General features: G+C 43.2%; 1 long non-coding RNA gene across 1 annotated transcript in view; it reads right to left on the reverse strand.

Moving 5' to 3' along the window:
* The window catches only part of Gm35682, an 82,007-nt gene that overhangs the window by 17,402 nt on the left and 44,136 nt on the right, over positions 1-20,469 (reverse strand). Inside the window, exons 2-3 of the long non-coding RNA XR_384108.2 lie at positions 6,475-6,522; positions 4,580-4,766 (exon numbers count right to left, since the gene is read on the reverse strand). This is a non-coding gene — a long non-coding RNA (predicted gene, 35682). The remainder of the gene's footprint in view (positions 1-4,579; positions 4,767-6,474; positions 6,523-20,469) is intronic.

Consider the following 20,469-nt stretch of genomic DNA (forward strand, 5'->3'; position numbering starts at 1 on the left):
ATGTTACATATAACTCAAGACTTGAATGAACTGTGTATCTGAAAAACTCTGAGGACCTTACAAATCTTCCTAATCTTCTCACTGCTGTGCTATTGTTATTCATGTACGGATTCTTGGAGTATCTGTGCATATGATGTCTAGTTTATACATTTTTATGTATGAACCGAATAAGAGGATGCATGTCAATTCCTGAGAGTGGTGCTTGGAATCTGATATGTGCTCAGGAGCTAGTAGCTATTCTGATGGTCACGGAGGTGAGAGGGGAGGCGCAGTAGAAATTCAGAACAGTTTTAAATTCTAAGCTCTGAAGGAGGATTGCTTGTGATTACTATACACTGTTCAATTTCCTTTCACAGCACTGGGTGCTGACAGGAGGCTTTCATATAAAAGTCTTTCCTTACCATTTCAGCAAATTACAGATCCTAATGCCCATCAGCACCAGCCCAGAGATACAATAACTCCTAAGCTACAATCCCTACCCAGCTTTCCCTCAGAGAAATAAAATAGCTGTTGAGTATTGGTTCAAAGTCAAAGCCTGGCGTCGCTGAGTTTCCAGGAACTGTGGCATTGCTCCCTGCCTGAGGATTAATGACCAATGGTCCCATGCTGCATTCTTACATATGCTAGCTGGGCTGCTGACAGAGTACCTCCTCAAACATTGCCAGTTTACTCCTGAATGCATGTACTCTTCTCTCTCTCTCTCTCTCTCTCTCTCTCTCTCTCTCTCTCTCTCTCTCTCTCTCTCCCTGCCTCCCCTCCCCCTCCCTCCCTCCCTCCCTCCCTCTCTCTCTCTTTCTCTCTCTCTCTTTCTCTCTCTCTCTCTTTCTCCCTTCCTCTCTCAATATATAAAGTAGAAGCCAGGTTTACTTCGCATCCATACGATATCTCTCTCTTACTCGTTCCCCCCAGGTATCTCCGTCTTAATCTAAGAAACTGTACGTAGCTGTGCCAACCTCTAGTATCTGTCACCACTTCAGCGAATGCTGTTCATATATCCTTAGAGGTAAATGCCACAGCATGTCCCCATTCTTGCCACATCACTCACTGCCAGAGGTGAATGCTACAGAGTTTCAGGTAACAATGGTGGATAGAACAGATGTGTTTATCCCTGGTCCTTCAAAAGTCTCAATGAAAATATAGTAAACACTGTCTACAGACATTGTATCAATGGCAGAGAAGATACAGAAGAATTTGGTGGGTAAAAATCTAGAGATCTGGAAAACATGTAAGCCAGTAAGAACTCATTTAACAGACCTGAGAAAGCTGACTTCCAAGCCAACAGTGGGAACAACTCAAGAAGCTGACCAATTTGCTCTGCGGAGTCCTGGGTACCTCTCACCATCAAAGTGATGTAAAAAGAATTTACCAGCCATCAGTTGAAAGAGTACTCAAGACACAGGGAGACTTTTCAAAGTTTTACATCCTACCACTCCCCCAACCCAAGCAGAGGTAAGCTCATTCATTCCTTTACAAGAATAAAGCATATTTGAATCCTTAAATCATGAGCTTAGAATCAACCTAAGTGTCCAATGTGACCAAATAATTAAGCTTATTCACTAGGCTAAAGAAAAGAGAGTTTATAAGGTTAAAGAAAGAGGTCAGGAAGAATCTAGAAGTTTCTTCCCAATACTGATGGGCTTGAGTTTCTAAACTAGAAGGACACATTAAATGTTAATTCTTGGGCAAATGGATGTATCTGGAGGATATCATCCTGAGTGAAGTAACCCAATCACAAAAGAAGTCACTTGATATGCACTCACTGATAAGTGGATATTAGCCCAGAAACCTAGAATACCCAAGATGCAACTTCCAAAACACAAGAAAATCAAGCAGGAAGACCAACTAGTGGATACCTCATTCCTTCCTAGAATAGGGAATAAAATATCCATAGAAGGAGTTGCAGAGACAAAGTTTAGAGCTAAGACAAAAGGATGGACTATCCAGAGACTGCCCCACCCGGGGGGTCCATCCCATAATCAGCCACCAAACGCAGACACTATTGCATACACCAGCAAGATTTTGCTGAAAGGACCCTGATATAGCTGTCTCCTGTGAGGCTTTGCCAGTGCCTGGCAAATACAGAAGTGGATGCTCACAGTCATCTATAGGATGGAACACAGGGCCCCCAATGTAGGAGCTAGAGAAAGTACCTACGAGCTGAAGGGGTCTGCAACCCTATAGGTGGAACAACAGTATGTACTAATCAGTACCCCCAGAACTCCTGTCTCTAGCTACATATGTAGCAGAAGATGGCCTAACTGGCCATCATAGGGAAGAGAGGCCCCTTCGTCTAGCAAACTTTATATGACCCAGTACTGGGTCAAGAAGTGGGAGTGAGTGGTTAGGGGAGCAGGGCAAGGGGAGGGTATAGGGGACTTTTGGGATTGCATTTGAAATGTAAATGAAGAAAATATCCAATAAAAAAAAGAAAAATGTTCATAACAACAGAGCAAGTGCATGTTAGGGATAATCACCTCTAATTTCGAAGACAATATCAAGTTAAAGATACAATACTGAACATTTCAAAAAGAACTCTTCAGATTCAAGGTGAGTCTGGATCTCCCCATAGCTATTCTAGACGTGAACCGCTGCAGATGAAAACAGCCCTGGGTATCTGTAGAAAGGGTCTATGGATATAGAAAACATTACCTAAACATGAGGTGGAAGAAGAGTATTTCATGTGTGGAGGGTCTTGCTATGGCTTGAATCTCTTTTGTCCCGTAAAAGCTGACGGTCATTTTGGTCCCTGGAGCAGCAATGTGTGAGGTGGTAGAACTTTTAATGGATAAGATCTGGTAGGAACTACCAGAGATCACTGACGGGAGATGGCTCTCAGAAGTAATTAATAATATTCATCTAGGTTCTGGTAATGGTGAGTTGTTTTTAAAATAATAATAATAATAAAAGCTTTTTCAAAAGTGCAGACACTATTCAGTCCAGTCTAGCCTTCTATATAGCCGTATGGTTTCTCCTCATACATGTTGACATTATAATGTCATATAGCCGTATGGTTTCTCCTCATACATGTTGACATTATAATGCCATCCACTATGCAGTGCCATAGCCAAGAGGCCAAGAAGCTACTGGCACCTGTGTTCCTGAACCTCTAGAATTGGGGTGAATACCTCTGCCTCTTTTTTTAAAATAACACAATATGCAATCACAGGTGTTTTATTGGTACAACCAAAAGGTCACCTTTCTAAAATTATAAGGTGAACCTAGAAAAAGAATGTGAGGAAGCTTTGAAATAAGAATATCAATCTGATAGTGAAGAAGGGAGTCCCAGGGATGCAGGGAAAGGGGGTTTGAGTATAGTCGTGAAGTCAGACTACAGGTAAGAAGGGGAAAAAATAGTGCAGGGGAGAACAGCTCAGATGGGCACAGGATGGATGACCCAATGACACAATAGCATGCCTGATGTGAACTAATGCGCTAAGGAGAGGGTTAAACTATTAAGCAGTTTGGGATGAATTAATGACAGAAATCAAAGTGGTTACCAACTCCAAGTTATCCTGATGCCATTCACAACAACAGAAGTAATGGTGCTTTGGCTCTGAATAGAGTCCATGTAGATGGGATATTGCATTCAGTAAACATTAGCCTGAGCAGATTACAAGTGGAATAATGACTGTGCCAATGTGGGGATGATCAGCAAATGTGCAATAGCTGTCATAATTGGAGCTGAAATATACTGCTTAAAGTTATCCGTACACTTAACAGTATCACAAAGGTCATGTCAAAATAACCAATGAAAAGTGTTGAGTCTGCTCGTTCTAGGAAACAGGGAATCATGCGGGCTGGGAGTATGGTGGTTTTCAACTGGACTTTCGAAATTGTTTGATCCTGAAAGTTACTACATGTAAAACTTTGGTTTAAAAAAATATGGAATGAAGTTTGAAATGATCCTGCATCCACAAGAAATTAAAAGATTGATTTTACTGTGACTCCCTCTGCATTGTGCACACATACACACACAGAGAGCCATTTGGATGATCTATTCTGCGAAGCATCTAAAGGCATGAAAATATTTCAGGGAAGTGTTAATGATGGCCTGTACCAATCTGTCTTTTGTAAATAATTTATCAGTCAAGTATACTAATTAGAGATAGGAGAAGCAATTGACATAGCAGCCCATCAATCAACAGCATTTGCTGCTCATATATTGAATACAGCAATAGACAGTCAACATTCTGGAAACTGAAAAAAAAAAAAAAACAAGTATATGATATAGTTCCTGGCACTAAAATCTTATTATTCTAGGAAACATATGGGGCATGAACATCTATAAAGTTAGATGGCAGTCCAAATTTATAAATACCATGTTACCAAAAAAGTTAAAGTTATAAAATGATGCCGGTAACTTTTGTGAAAGCACAGAAATATTGTTGAGAAGAAAGATAGAACATGATGCAGGGAATGAACCTCTGCAAAGGAGGTCTGGAAAGGTCGAGAAAGATGGTCTGGATTTGAATGTGTGGGGTGAGATGGGAAGTCTTTAACACATGGACCCAGGAAAGCAAGAGGCAGTCTTGGTACCATGAGAAGACTGCGGGATCTAAGGAAGCAGGTATCTGCTCACCAAGATGCAAAGGCAGTTAAGTTAGATGCTGGCCTATAGAAAACAAGTTATTCAGAAGCAGGTAATCCTGTCATCTCTAGTGAAGCCAAGACTCCAGTCAGTTGTTCAGTGAAGATGTGTGTCCATCCTTTATTGGCATCAGCAAGTCTCAGGGAAGTTTCTGATCCATGTGACAGTCCAGAGTTCCCTGGAAATAGCAATTACCTGTTATCAAAATCACTAATCGGCATCACAGAGAATCTTCCATAAATACTAAAAATGCACTTAACAGTTTCTGTACGTCAATGAAGGCACAAGGCTGGGCCTTATTGGAGAAGATGTCCATTAAGGAGAAAGTTCAAACACACTACTTTGCCAACAGCCTTCCAACTAAGATAAAAGCTAGTTCAATTCAAACGAAGGAAAGAAAGAGATAAACAAGTTAATAAAACAAGCATTTTTTACATTTATGTAATGCTTAGATTTCTTTAATGAAAACTATATCTGTGGGATATACAAAATATCACCTGGTTAAATAAAAAGTGATGACAAGTATTTAAACTACAAATCTGTTTGATTTATAATTAAAACCCCTGAATAATATGTAAGTATACAATCTTCATGTCACAAAGATGTATCAATGCTGTATCCATCAAAGTCCAGAAGAGGGCAGCCAAGAGCTGCTCCGGTGGACCTAGCCCCATACCCACTTGGCACCACAAAGGTCAATCCGCCCTCACCCTCTGCACTGAGGAGCCCGGAATCAGCTTGTAAAGATGTAAAAGTTGGTGAAAGATACAGACGTGGGGAACGTAGGCCAAAGGAACCCAAGGCATATGAAGTGCCGGCCCAAGAACCATGGAAAAAACAGAATGGAAAATAGATATAAAGTAGCCGAGGGTTGGAGGAACACGTTTGTTTGTTCGTTTGTTTGTTCGTTCCGGAGGCCAGCAGCCCTGATCAAAATCTTCCCATGGCTCTCTGCTTCCCATCACAAAAGTTCAGCCTAAAACAAGGTCCTGCCATCATCGAACATTTTGGGGTTCACTGAGCTTTTCGTTACACGTTCGGGGTTCCAAGCAAACCACGGGTATTATTCCCTGTGACTTTCATTCTCTATGTCTTTATCTCTCCTGCTTCTTCATTTCTTCATCCAGACAGTAAGTCCGTGTCAATGACCAGAAGGAAGGAAACAGGGTGTAGCAGAAAGACATTCACCTTCAAAGCTTCCATGATGAGGCAAATGGGAATACACATGTCATGAGCTACAGAGAACATGTCAAGGAGGTTAGAAGCCAAATCCAGCTCCTAGAAAAGGCTTCTCAGAAGAGGTGGCAATCCCCCTGTGGTCCCCTGGCCTCTACTCTCTACATGTCTGATCCTTCAGTGCACACTGGACTCATTGGCTATTTTCATCTGCCTGTCTGCCTTTTCCTACTTTTTTTTCTCCCTCTGCCCTTTTAGAAATATGCCCCTCATTTTCATTCAGTAGAGCTTGATTGACAGCTACACAGCTCTGGCCAAATCTTGGTCCATGATGCGAGAAAGGTTGTTCAGGAAGTATGTCTCTAGACCAGTCAATCAGGTCTCTTCCCTGGACCCCACAGCCTCAATTAGGAATGAAGATAGCTCCCTCCTCCTCTAGACTAGATGAGTCTGCCTGAAGAGCAGAGACAGTTTCAGACACAGAACCATGTCTTTTGTCTCATAGAGTATCCTGAGATAATGAGCTGGAGACAGAGAAAACTGTGTGTGTGTGTGTGTGTGTGTGTGAGAGAGAGAGAGAGAGAGAGAGAGAGAGAGAGAGAGAGAGAGAGTTGACCCACTCAAATCCAAAAATTCATTTGTCCTGAGTTAGGGCTGTGCCTGTGCTAAGCTGCATAGCATAAACCGAGCTCATCCAAAAAGATACTTACTTGTCTTAAGTGGACTCAAAAGGCCAGAAGCAAGATCTTCTCCAGGCTCTGCAAAGACATCAAAGAACAGTGTCCTTGTGGAATTTATTAGAAGAACCTCATCATACTCCCAGGAGAAGACCACATACACAATCCAGACCAGAAGAGAAAAAGAAATGTGCCCTGCCTGGCTGTACTGTCGTCTCACCACATGGCTACATGCTCATCCCCAAAGAAAGCCCCTTGAAAATAAGGGTTGCATTTCTTTATTTCAATCCACTAGCCTGATTATTGGTTGAATTTCATTCGGTCTGACCACACAGGACAAAACAAAGCATGTGCGAGCGCGCGAGCGCATACACACACACCTCCTTTTCGTAGGACACATCTGTCTCGACCAATATTCTACCCTTACACTATCCTTATATGAAATTCAATTCCTCCTTGCCCTACTGCATCCAATTTACTTCTAGAAGATTCCAGAGTAACACAGTACAGAGAAACTTTCTAAGTACTACATACAGTAAATTAAATAATAGTTAAAGCAATCTAGTTTCAAACAAATATTGCTCAGCCCACCCCCATGGTCCAATGGCCCCACCCCTCACATGGCTGCATCTTTAATTGTGTGTCCGATGCTATTAGGTTTTGCTTGAGCTTCAACATCCATGCACAACAAGAAAAATTTACTCAACAGCTAGTAGATGCCGAGTGCTTTAAACACATGGAAAATATACCCAAGGGAAGAACGGGGACTTGTGATTTTGATGTGGCTTGGTTTGTTGTTGGGTTTTTTTTTTAACTGTGTATATTACTGCTTTTCCTTTATAAACACTTTTAGAAGAGGCTAGTGAAGGAATTTGGCATGTAATTTACAAATACATGTATATCTATTTGAGAAAGTGGAAAGTTGTATGTACATATATAATTACATATATCATTTCATGTAGGAGAAATTTCTGAATGTGATGATTGCAGACTCTTACGGAATATATGTTGGTGAATGAAGTCTAGGGTAAAATAACTTTTGTTCAACTTTGGAAACTACAGACATTATTAAATAATTGTCCCTTCGCTAAAATTCTCCTCTGCACTCACCCATTCACACACCAAAGTGAAAAACCCTGGCCTGCAGCCCTTCCCAGGCCTTCAGCCATTATCTCATCTCCACACTGCCTCCACAAAAGCCTCCTGAAGGGCAAAGGGGGACCAGAGGGAAACAGACTTCCCATAGCAGGTGTGCCCACCACTCCACCAGCTGGCAATGGTACCCCCATAACAGCAGGGGGAGAGGCTGTTTCCATTGGCAGTTTTAAGATAGCATTCTCTAAGGAATGTCACCTGTCTTCAGCATCCAAAACCTTGCAAGTAGTAAGTGAATGTTGTGTATTTGGACATGGTAAGAATAGATGAGGGGTGCCGTCCTCACTCATAGAGAAGAATACACACACACACACTCTCTCTCACACACACACACACACACACACACACACACACACACACCAGGCACTGTGCTTGGTTGCTGGTTCAGTTGTGTGTGTCCTACTTATGTCCCCAGCAAAACTTGCCTGTGTGCTGCTCACAAAAGTGTCTAGTATTACTGAGAAACTGAAACTTTATTTTAATTCAATTCGATGTAAAATTTTACAACATAAAATACAGCTATTGGAAAACTTGACGTCTGTCTGAAACAAAATGGGGGGAGAATGAATTTGTATGTTTTTCAGCTCTAAGTTTTATCAACCTGAAATACCAATTAATTTTTTATAAAAATATGTTGTCCAGTTGAAATGTCAGTAAAATTCACAGAATAGTCTGGGCGTTTCATGTAAACATGCAGAATATCTCATTCACAAGGTTTCTTCAGGTAATATGTACAAAAATAATAACATCTTGGATGTCTTGGTTACACTCAACCAAATTTATCAAAATTGACTTTGCAAGTTTCTGTTTCCTTTTTATAGTGTAGTAACTAGGAACTTTATCTGCCTGTGTCCCTTACTTTTGTGTCCCAGGGACCAAAATACCTTCTTACAAAAACAGGTTGAGAAAGATTTATTTTGACTCAGGGTTTCAACCCATCCTAGTTCCTGATGGCAGAAGCTTGCAGCTCGGTGGAGATTCCTCATGCATCACATGACAGTGACAGACAGACAGACAGACAAGAACAGCAGAAAACAGACAGGTGTAATGTATGAAGTCTTTTTCTTAATAACCCACTTCCCTCAGCCAAGTCCCACCTTCCAAAGTTTCTTCACTCCAAAAAAACAGTGCTGCCAGCTAACTAACAAGCATTTAAACCATGAACCTATGAGGACCAAGTCAGATGGAAACAAACCACATGAATCCTGTTTCTTTTGGATATTCTTATAGATAGCAGTCTTCCCAATGATTGCTCCAATTGTCTCTTGCATTAGGAGAACAGCCACCCCTGACAGGGAGTCTCTCCCAGAATCAACAAGAGAGCATCTCTTCTGGTTTTGTTCCTGTTGCTATGACAAAGCAACCTGGGGGAGGGCTGGTTTATTTGGCTTACAATTCCAAGTTACAGGGAAATCAAGGCAGGGACTCAAGGTAGCTTTTCATATCACATCAAAGAGCACACAGAGGATAAATCAACGCATGCTAACTTGCTCAAATAGCTTTTTATACTCTATTCAGTTCTGGGCTCACCCTATGAAATGGTGCCACCAACATTCAGGGTTGGTATTGACCCCCCCCCCTTTTTTTTAAATGCCTCACAAGTACAACCACAGATTAACTCTATCTAAGAAATGCCTCATTGAGACTCTCTTCTTGGATGACAAAATAACCATAAAGCATCCTCAGCAGAAACAACTCAACATTCAGAGGCCATGATAAGGGAGAGAGAAAGGTAGGAGTAGGAAGTGCACTTCTGATTCCCATCTCTGATACCAGGGTCCCAGCCAGTCATAGGATCCTTATAGACCCATAAATAGTCCTCTTGAGATCCAGGGATGAGAAATGCATGACCCTGGCCCTCCAGGGATATGTGACTCTGTAGAATGGTGGCATGCAGAAGCATCTAATTCACCCAAAGGAGAAAAGGGAACATGGACACAAGGCTGCAGTAACATCAGGCATCTCTCCAGCTGGCATATATCTCTGTATAGTGTGGTGGAGATCACCCCAATGCTGGTCCAGGTACGTGAGCTTTGGCATCCATTCCCTCTCTGAGCCTTGGTTTCCATCTGTAAAAGCTAAAAGGGTTAGAATAGCCTCTAAGAGTACAGTGACAGCTGTCTCTCTTCTGTGTCACATTAGCAGGCAAGTAGGGTTCCAATCAGATCTATGGCCAAGGCTTTATAGAAGTTCATTTCTATGTCTAGCTCCTTAGTCCAAGACAGTTGAACTATAGGGCAAACATTCAGTAAAGCTATACAGGAAGGGCTGCCAGAACAGGGTTTGGCTCAACAGCATCATTGAGTACTAAGTACAGCCCACTTTCCCAGGATGTATTTCCATGCCTCAGAGAGTCCTATTTCTCTTCCAGGAGGCCCTGAGTTGGAAATGCACAACATGGCCTTGGACACACATCACACATCATAAATGCCAACAGACCTGGAACATCTGGATACAGCTTTCCAGGGTTCAAGTGCCCTGGAGACTGGGTGAAACCAAGGGAGCAAGTAGAAGAGAGAGCCCTGCCATTCAACCCAGAAGCCCACAGACTCCCAGCTCTGATCCTGGATAGCCAACAACTCCCTCAGCCTCTTAGATGAAACACACTCAGACTCTGTGTGTGTGTGTGTGTGTGTGTGTGTGTGTGTGTGTGTGTGTGCAGGCATCAGGAACAGAAGGGAAACTTCACTGAGTGAACAAAGACGTTTTCACTTTCCCAAAGCTTACATCCAGTTCTAAGATAACAAAAAAGAAGTGTTGACCAAGTTTCCCACCAGTCACGAGAACTGGGGTGGCATTCTATCAAGCTAAGAAGAACAAGTAAATCCCAAGTATCTAAGAGGAGATGATCCAAGAGAGCCAGGCTGCCTCCTCTGGGGAACACTGAGTGTCTTTCCAGATGTCTTTTGGGGCCTCTTCAACAGCAGAAAGCTGACACTGCTATGCTCTTGGGACATAAAGGGTCTTCCAAATGACTCCATGCCTGGTTATCCCTCTACACAGCTCTTGAATTGTGACCATCAATAATGAGAGCAACGAGCTGCTACTCTGCCATTTCCCAGGCCTCTTCCCCACATCAGTCAGGAAACTTGTGGTTTTTCTCTTATCTCCTGAAAGCTGCCAGGCACTCTCTAAACTGGAAGGATCCCTAATGATCATGGTGTTTAGTTTCCTCTACTGTATCCCAGAGGCCTTTGCCACACTGATGAGCATTTATCAGCCCTTGAGTCTGCATTGTTGCAAAGCAGGACATTAAAAACCAACGTTTAAGTTGTTCTCTGTTTGAAAGTCAACTGAGATTCCAACATAGAAGAAGCTGTCCGCATCCTATCTCTGAACCAGGTGTGAGTCTGCCATGACTGCAAAGGAAATAATAAAGAATATAGTCTAGGGTCCCAATATATCCACCTACATGGCCTTGAAAGAGTTGGAAAGGTGGATAGAGGAACTAGACAGGGATCTAGGGAGAGAGCAGCCAGTCTTGACTCCAGTTCTCATGTGAGGGAGAGACTCTTTCTCCCCCATTCAAATCCAGACACTAGGGTCTCAGCAAGGCCTCCTGTGTGATCCCCAAGAGTACAGAGACTCGGGAGTCCAGTGTCAAACTCACTGTGAAAAATCTGAAGGGCCAGAAATGGCTGGGTGTTTGTACCGAGACCAAGGGTAGAGTGTTGAAGGACCTTTGATTCTAAAGTTTGTGGGGATAAAGGATGCCTAACAGTTTTCATGAACCAGAACTGACCTAAGATGCAAAGCAGCTTCATGTCAGGGGCTTGAGGGAGACCAGGTGAAACGGCAACAGAAGAGACTTATACCCTTGCTCAAGCAAATGTGCCCCAGTGTCAGGGAAGAGGGAGGTGCTACATGGATTGTCAACCAAAATTCCCCTTTGAGAGAGAGAGAGACCACTGTTAAATCCAGATGGCAAAATCCTGCCCCTTCAATCCATATCTCTGCCCTCCGCTCCTAAATCCTGAAGGTATCAAAGGGGAGGCCCAAGAAGCCAGGGATGTAGCAGATGCCCAGGTGAAGGAATCTAAGACCCAGCAGCCCACGAACACAATACACAGCAGGGGTCAGATAGGTGTGGCCAGGCTGGGAGAGAGAGAAGCTGAATGGCTAAGATCAAAAATTCAGGTGACAGCAGATGCTGCCGAGGATGTGGAGAAAGAGGAACACTCCTTCATTGTTGGTGGGATTGCAAGCTTGTACAACCACTCTGGAAATCAGTTTGGCGGTTACTCAGAAAATTGGACATAATACTACCAGAGGATCCAGCAATATCTCTCCTGGGCATATATCCAGAAGATGTTCCAACCGGTAAGAAGGACACATGCTCCACTATGTTCATAGTAGCCTTATTTATAATAGCCAGAAGCTGGAAATAACCCAGATGCCCCTCAACAGGGAAATGGATACAGAAAATGTAGTACATTTACACAATGGAGTACTACTCAGCTATTAAAAGGAATGAATTTATGAAATTCCTAGGCAAATGCATGGACCTGGAGGGCATCATCCTGAGTGAGGTAACACAATCACAAAGGAACTCACACAATATGTACTCACTGATAAGTGGATATTAGCCCAAAAACTTAGGACATCCAAGATATAAGATACAATTTGCTAAACGCATGAAATTCAAGAAGAACGAAGACCAAAGTGTGGACACTGTGCCCCTTCTTAGAATTGGGAACAAAACACCCATGGGAAGAGTTACAGAGATAAAGTTTGGAGCTGTGACAAAAGGATGGACCATCTAAAGACTGCCATATCCAGGGATCCATCCCATAATCAGCTTCCAAACGCTGACACCATTGCATACACTAGCAAGATTTTGCTGAAAGGACCCAGATATAGCTGTCTCTTGTGAGACTATGCCGGGGCCTAGCAAACACAGAAGTGGATGCTCACAGTCAGCTATTGGATGGATCACAGGGCCCCCAATGAAGGAGCTAGAGAAAGTACCCAAGGAGCTAAAGGGATCTGCAACCCTATAGGTGGAACAACATTATGAACTAACCAGTACCCCGGAGCTCTTGACTCTAGCTGCATATGTATCAAAAGATGGCCTAGTCGGCCATCACTGGAAAGAGAGGCCCATTGGACTTGCAAACTTTATATGCCCCAGTACAGGGGAACACCAGGGCCAAAAAGTGGGATTGGGTGGGTAGGGGAGTGGGGGGGGAGTGTATTGGGGACTTTTGGGATAGCATTGGAAATGTAAATGAGGAAAATACCTAATAAAAAAATTAATTCAAAAAAAAAAACTGGAAGGGGTAGGTTTCCCCCCTGAAAGGACATCACCATAACTAAATAAGGCCAGAGACTTTTATGCATCAAGAGACAAGATGGCTTTTCTCAGCTAAAACTGACTTTTAAAAAAAAATCACAGATTCATGTCATATTTATCAAGAAATAGGATTTTTAGAAAAGAAAAAAAATAAAAGAACAAACTTGACAGGAGCCCTGAAAAGAAACAAACTACAGCTCATTTCCGTTCCATCCTACAGCTCCTTGCTCGCTCAATATGATGGCAAAACACACACAATTTCCAAATTGGGATCATATGTTCCATGGTATTCAAATCTTTCCCTCAAAGAATAATACATCATCAAGTTTTTCTCTTGGAAGAAAATATTCATCTGCAAGTTGAGCATACCACCATCTGGAAATGCTGTAATTTATTTGCTCAATATCTTATCCAATGTTTGCTCTTGCAAATCAGGCTGAAATCAAATATCCTATGCATGAATCTTTGTATACATATTTGATTCCTTCCTAAGGATAAATTCCAAGAAGTGGTATCGCTAAATTAACAGAGAGAAGTCGTTTTACTCCATTCTGTCTCTATCATCAGTGAGACTGGAGGTCTAGAAACACGTTTTGGCTGAGTCAGGCTGAGATACTAGAAAAAGACCTTTCAGAAATTCAGGCTATGCAGCCTTGCCGGGTGACAGGGACACCTCAGCCATGACTGCTAAGGGGTTCTTCTCAAACACAGAGCTGTAATGGAAGCAAGAATTACATTTAAACCAATCTAAGGCTGTGTTTTCTACTATTATACACAATTCCAGGGAATTCATTGTGCACTGCTCGAGTCCATACACCGGGAATTCATTTCTTGGGGACGATGTGGTAAAACCGAGGGTTGATGCCATACACTTGGCCTTTGCTCCATCCTGCACTGCCTTACAGAACTGGTCACTTCTGTCTATCCTAAGTCTCACCATCCACAGATCTTACAAATCAGATCGACTCTGAACATGCTTAATACAATGCCAGGGCATTTTCCACAAAAGAGGTCACTAGCTATCACTTTCTGCTCTTTGACAGAAGAGCTGGAGCCACACCCAAAAAAATCAGTCTTTTTTGGTTAATTGAGAGCATTAGTTTGCCCACATCTGGGGACTTTTTGTTGTTTTTTTTGTTTGTTTGTTTTTTTGTTTTTTTTTTTTGTTTTGTTTTGTTTTTTCGAGACAGAGTTTCTCTGTGTAGCCCTGGCTGTTCTGGAACTCACTTTGTAGACCAGGCTGGCCTAAAACTCAGAAATCTGCCTGCCTCTGCCTCCCGAGTGCTGGGATTAAAGGCGTGCGCCACCATGCCCGGCTCAGCTGAGGACATTTGGTAAGGATGCTTCTAAACTTCCATGCATGAGAGGAAGACTCATGGAAACAACGTTATTGCTATTGACTTATAGCAAGCCTGGTTATATTAAGAAGCTGGACAGTATAGGGCATTAGGACTTTGCCCTTTTGATAACTTGAAGTTCATGGCTAATGGAAATGGGCTGACACGACAATGTTCTAGTTTTGGTTCACAGGAGGCAACTATGGTTTCTGTTTTCCTCTCTGGAACCTTCCTATGTCTGGAGAGTTCTTATAACAAAACACCAGAAGCTCTCAAATTGAGAGGCCTGGAGTTATTCCAATTCTGGCATTTACCTCAATACGAACTGTCCTGTTCAGATAAGCCACCACACTGCTGTAAAATGTATGGTGTTTCCTTCCTATTATCTGAGTTGATCCAGTGTGTGAGACAGGTAGTTTTAGATAGACTCTTGACCAGCATGTACAATCTGAACTTCAGAAGGACCCAGTGCCCAGGTGTATGAGCGGGTGTTGACCAGAGTGATGTTGTGAAACCACTGCAGTACCAGAGGAGAGTTAAGTCCACATTGATTTGTTCCTCACAGCTTTGAGGTACCTCAGACAGTTCTGCTCCAGGTTCTTGGTCACAATCAGCATTGTTTTGTGTATCTCATATTGGAACCAAGACAGAAGGGCCCTCAAACATGGGTTCTTAGATGGTTCCAGATAGGTAAGAGGAAACCATAGTTGCTTCCTGAGAATGAAAACTAGAACATTGTCGTGTGGGCCCATTCCTGTTAGCTAAGAACTTCAAGTTATCAAAAGGGCAAAGTCTTAATGCCCTATACTATCCAGTTCCTTTAATAGAACCAGGCTTGCTATAAGTCAATAGCAATAAGATTTGTTATCATGAGTCTTGAGCAGAATGCAAAAGAGAATGGCTCATGTCCCAGTCTTCAGAATTGTTCCAGATTTAGTCAGGGTACTCAGTCAAGTCTTTCATTGGGGTGAGACACAAGCAGAGGGTACCAAACCTTGTGCTCACAATGGCCTTTCCCTGACTGAACTCAATGAAATCCTGTCCTTCCTCCAGGATCCAGTTCACTTCTTCCCTTTCTTCAAAGTCCACTAACTCAATCAGACCTACATTTTGAGTATGACATCACTGTGCAGAAAAACACCCTCTAGACAACTTCTCTCACAGAATGATCTTTATCTCTGCATTCAGAAGGAGTATTCTGGGTAACTTGGGGGTGTGTTCATTCTTTGATGCTGGAACTCACTAATTATGGGATTAGTGAGCAAATCTGTGAGTGGATGGTTGGGTGGGTGGATGGATGAATGGATGGATGGATGGATGGATGGATGGATGGATGGATGGATGAAGGGGTAGATTGATGGATGGATGAAGGGGTAGATGGATGGATGGATGGATGGATGGATGGATGGATGGATGGATGGACTGATACACTTCTCAGCCTACTCAGACAGTTGGCTGTCTCCCAATAGTCATCCTCCTCTTCTTAAGAAACAAAACCCAGATCTCAAACTGAGGGTGTTACCCTCCACCTCTCAGCCTTCCTTACAGCTAAACATGGTGAGTGACTTCACTACAGGGATGGCATGTAACTTCCTTGTCTTCCTCTTGCTCTATGTCATCTGATTTTATGGCAGGAATGTTAACAACCATGTTAAACTAAGAAGATGGAAGGTATACATAGAGGAATAGAAAGAAAGTTTCTGAGTCTTTGAAAACTCATGAAATTGCCTTAGCAGCCCCAGAGTATCCATCTCAAAGATTATTTTCTAAAAGACTGTAGACACCTCAAGGATTCTTAAGCTACTGTGTTGGAGCTTCTTGTTTATAAGCAGACTAAACCCTAAAGCATGCTTCCAAGGGTCCCTTGAGTTTATCTTTGTCCACATATGTTAATCATTCATATTCCTTCAAAAGTTCGGATGCATCCACCATGGCCTTAAAGGACTGGAGGAAAAGAAAAAAACCTCTGACACCTAGCTCAGTCTCCACACTGCTGCTTCTTGCCTCTGTTTCCACTAAAAATGTAGAAGAGGGAGATAAAGTCTTACCACTTAAAAAAAAAAGTTTCAGGAAATTTTTCTACATTCAGTTGCCAAGCTTTCTAGTAACAGGTGGGCTCTATCCTGGCTCCTTCTGGGAAATATTAAAATTTTACACTTGGAAGCCAAAGTCCTTGAGCACAGCTGTTACCCTCCACTGGTTCAAACTTCCCATCTTACATGAAAGACGACCCTTAAACCCACCTACCCAACCTTAGCATCCATGCCTGCCCTGATTCCCTTTCTACCTGTGTAGCATGCACTGCTCTTCCGATGGCTGGCATCCAACTGAGCTGACAAAGTTTCCACATCAGCAAGCTGTCCCCTTTACTTCCAGACTCAGTGCATCAAATCTTTTGCACATCAGCTCCAGGCCCCCTTCCTACACCTGTCTCGCACTAATTCAGTGTCACTGTGGAACAATTAGGCTTCCAGACTGAGTCTGTATCTGACCCAGTATAGCAGAGGTTGGAAACAAGCAGTCAATAGGACTTTCTCTGCAAAGATGGAGGAATAGGATCTGAACAACAGCATTTTGGTTTTAAGCCTGGTACTCTTTATTCACATGAACTAACATGAATTTGTGCAAATCGGATAACATTATAGTGATTCATACAAGAGGAAGCTCGCGAGCGAGGACAGAGGGAAACCAGATTTATGACTGCTGTAGTCCCTACACGTTTTCTTCCTTCTTTAGCCCTCAGTGTTCCTCCTAGTCTCTGCATGGGTATCTCCTCCCTAAAATTAAGTCAATAAATAAATGCTATCATGCCTAGACCTTTCCTGGCCACTCATCAAAAAAGTCCCTATGTTGGTCACCTTCTCTGCCTCTGGGCTGCATTAGTTTGCATGAGTCCAGGTCTTCAGAGAAACAGACACAAAGGTGGAATAAGAAATGGAACATGTTCTGGGTGAGATGGCACATGCCTATTACAGCAGCCCTCAAGAGGCTGAGGAATAAGGATCTGGAGTTCAAGGCCAGCTTGGGTTACATAGTGAAACGCCATCTCGAAACCAAGCATGAAAATGTGTATTAGAGAAAGCATATAAAGAGAAAGAGAGAGGGGGAGGGAGGAAAAGCAATAAGGTGTGCTGAGAGAGTTGTCAGATGGCAGTGGAGTATCCTCCTAAATAATGAAGAGATGAGGGAGAAAAGGAAAGGTAGAGGGAGGAAGAGAGGAAGGTAAGGAGGGAGGGAGATGGGGATGGTGGGAGGAAGAGAGGAGAGACAAGGAGGAGGGAGAGAAGGGAGGAAGGGAGGGAAGGAGGGGGAGAAAGGGGATGTAATGATGATGGCTTGTGCCACAATACACTTCTAAGTAAAATGCAAAATCAGGCCTTGTGTTACAGATCTATAATGCCAGTCCTTAAGAAAATAAAGCAGGAAAATAAAACAAGTTCAAGGTATGATTGAGCTACAAAGCAAGTTCAAGGCTAGCCTGTGCAACTTAGTGAAACCTTATCTCCAACTTAAAAGTAGAGAAAAGACTAGGCATGTAATTCAGTGGTGGAGCACTGGCCTAGTGTGTGTGAGGGCCTGGGTTCAATCCCAGCAGAGAGTGTGTGTGTATGTGTGTGTGTGAGAGAGAGAGAGAGAGAGAGAGAGAGAGAGAGAGAGAGAGAGAGAGAGGGAGAGGGAGAGGGAGAGGGAGAGGGAGAGGGAGAGGGAGAGGGAGAGGGGGAGGGGGAGGGGGGGGAGGGGGAGGGGGAGGGAGAATTATAGCATGGCCTTCAAATAACACTCAAGACAACATTTCACATCAGTGAGTGTTCTAGTTGTTCTAGTATCCCCATCTCTGTCAATCTTTGACAAAGACCCCTTTCCAGCCTAGTTATATGGAGAAAGAAAAGACTAGCTGAGAAATCTTCAAAGATGCTTTTAGCATGGGGGAAAGAGGGGATTAAAGAATCCACAAAGGTGGGAGTAACTCAGCTGAGTGGTCAGGACAAAGGACAGTTTCTTGGTTTTACAATGCACTCAATCCATCTAATCTGAGAGACTTCAATTCGCTTCTCTAAAACTGAAATGAACAGTAGATGGCTATGCAAACTGAAAGATACTCGTGCCTGCCTTGCTTACTTCTGTCATAGCTGTGTCAAAATACCTGAGCAAACAACTTAAGACAGGGAGGGCTTGTTCTGGATCCTGGTTTGGAGGTGCAGTTCAAAGGTCGGAAAGGCACGGAGGCAGGACCATGAGGATCACTGCATGAGACTGTACTGCAACCGTGACTCTCCGCAGCTACACAGTTCTGGCTCTCCTCCTGCTTCTGCCTTTCTGTTCAGTCAAGAACCCTAGCCCATGCTGTGGTAGCACCCACATTCAGGACCGATCTTTCCACCTCACTCAAATCACTCTGGAAATGCTCTTACACATTCCCAGAGGGGTGTCTCCTAGATGACCTTGAATCTAGTCAAGTTGGCAAAGAAGATTAATCAGTACACCTCCTTTTTACAATGTGCACAGACTGGTCTGTAGTGTGTGATTATTAGGGATATAGATGTGATTTGATACGTTCACAGCATCCTTCATCCCACCCAACACAGAATGTCTTAGCTAGGGTTTCTACTGTTGCAATGGAACACCAAGGACAAAAAAGCAAGCTGGGGAAGAAGGGGTTTAATCACCTTACATTTCCACATTGCTGTTCATCACCAAAGAAAGAACAGGAATCAAACAGGGCAAGAGGTGGGAGCTGCTTACTGGCTTGCTCCTCATGGCTTGCTCAGACCACTTTCTTATAGAATCGAGGACCATCAGTCCAGGGATGGCACTACCCACCATGAGCTGAGACCTCCCCTATTGATTGCTAATTTTAAAAATGCCTTACAGCTGGATCGAACAGAGACATTTCCTCACCTGAGGCTTCTTCCTCTATAATGATTATAACTTGTATCAAGTGGACACTCAGCCATCCAGTACCAGGACAGCCCAAGAGCAGAATAATATTGTGTGATTGCCTTCCCAGCTTGCCACTATTGAGGCCTGTCTCCATTACCCAAGTGTTGACGTTGAGAAACATTGGCTTTCAGTAACACATGTATGGAAACCAGGGAAGAAGCTAGCATCTCTGTAAGTCTCTATAGGAATCTAAAGTAATTTTCCTCCCAATTAATAAGAACAAAAGAGCTCAAAGCCTGTGTCAATGTCTAGTACTGGTTTAGAGGGGCTTTGTAGATTACATGGGCTCCCACCGGTGCGACTTGTGCAACAAACCATACAACTAAGTGCATGTGATTCTGTCACCAAGACCACCGGTGGAGTCTCCAAAGCAGCCTGGCCTCTTCAGTCCATGGCATCATTTTCAGCCAGGGCTCTGAGCACTTGCATAAGTATGGAATCTTAAAAGAGATTAATGGTCTTCAGCAGAGGAAAGGACCAAGGAACGCAAAGGTATTCAGTAGGTCTGAAGTCACAGAAGCAGCTAGTATGGTCAGTAGCCATTAAGTCAACTGAGGGCTCTTGGAAAATGTACCTCAAAGCCGCTGCAGGACAAGAAAGATTCTCTGCAGGATAGGGGAGGTCTACAAGCATGCCATCATTTCCTTTCCTTCCTTAACCAATATACCATAATGTGATCTGACATGTACATTAGGCTTTGTAGGGTAATCTCTGATTAACCATGTTACTATGATAGAACATTTGTTCCCCTACCAGGAGGCTTCTTATCAAGACCCATGTGCAGTTCCCCACTCCATAACCCTCAAGTCTATCTCCTAAATGGGGCAGATATTGGAGGCCTAGCCTTGACTGTAGGTAGCTCTTAGTGGGAAAATTAATATGAAAGGTTGCGTGATGAATTCTGACCCTACTGCAAACACTGCGGAGAAGGAGCCCTTGCCTAACACTGCCTGGAGAGCCAGGATCCAGAGTCAGAACAGCCTGGAGACATAGAATAGAACCAAATATGACTGGCAAAAAGAAGTCAACGAAATGATGAGTCCTAATAATGATTCTTTGCTATGCTCCTAGAACAGTGCCTAGCCCAGTTGTCATCAGAAGGAAGTTATCCAGCAAGTGATGGGAACAGAAGTAGTCTGCATGACCCACAGTCAAACATTGGCGGAGCCAGGAGAATCCCGCAGAAAAAGAGGAAGGATTTTAGGAATGAAAGGGGTTGAGGACACCATGGCCAAGAACAAGGCCCACAGAATCAACTAACCAGGGTTCATAGGGACTCACATAGACTAAAGGAGCAAACTC

The sequence above is a fragment of the Mus musculus genome, chromosome 15 (assembly GCF_000001635.26).
Source record: "Mus musculus strain C57BL/6J chromosome 15, GRCm38.p6 C57BL/6J".
NCBI classification, from domain to species: domain Eukaryota; kingdom Metazoa; phylum Chordata; class Mammalia; order Rodentia; family Muridae; genus Mus; species Mus musculus.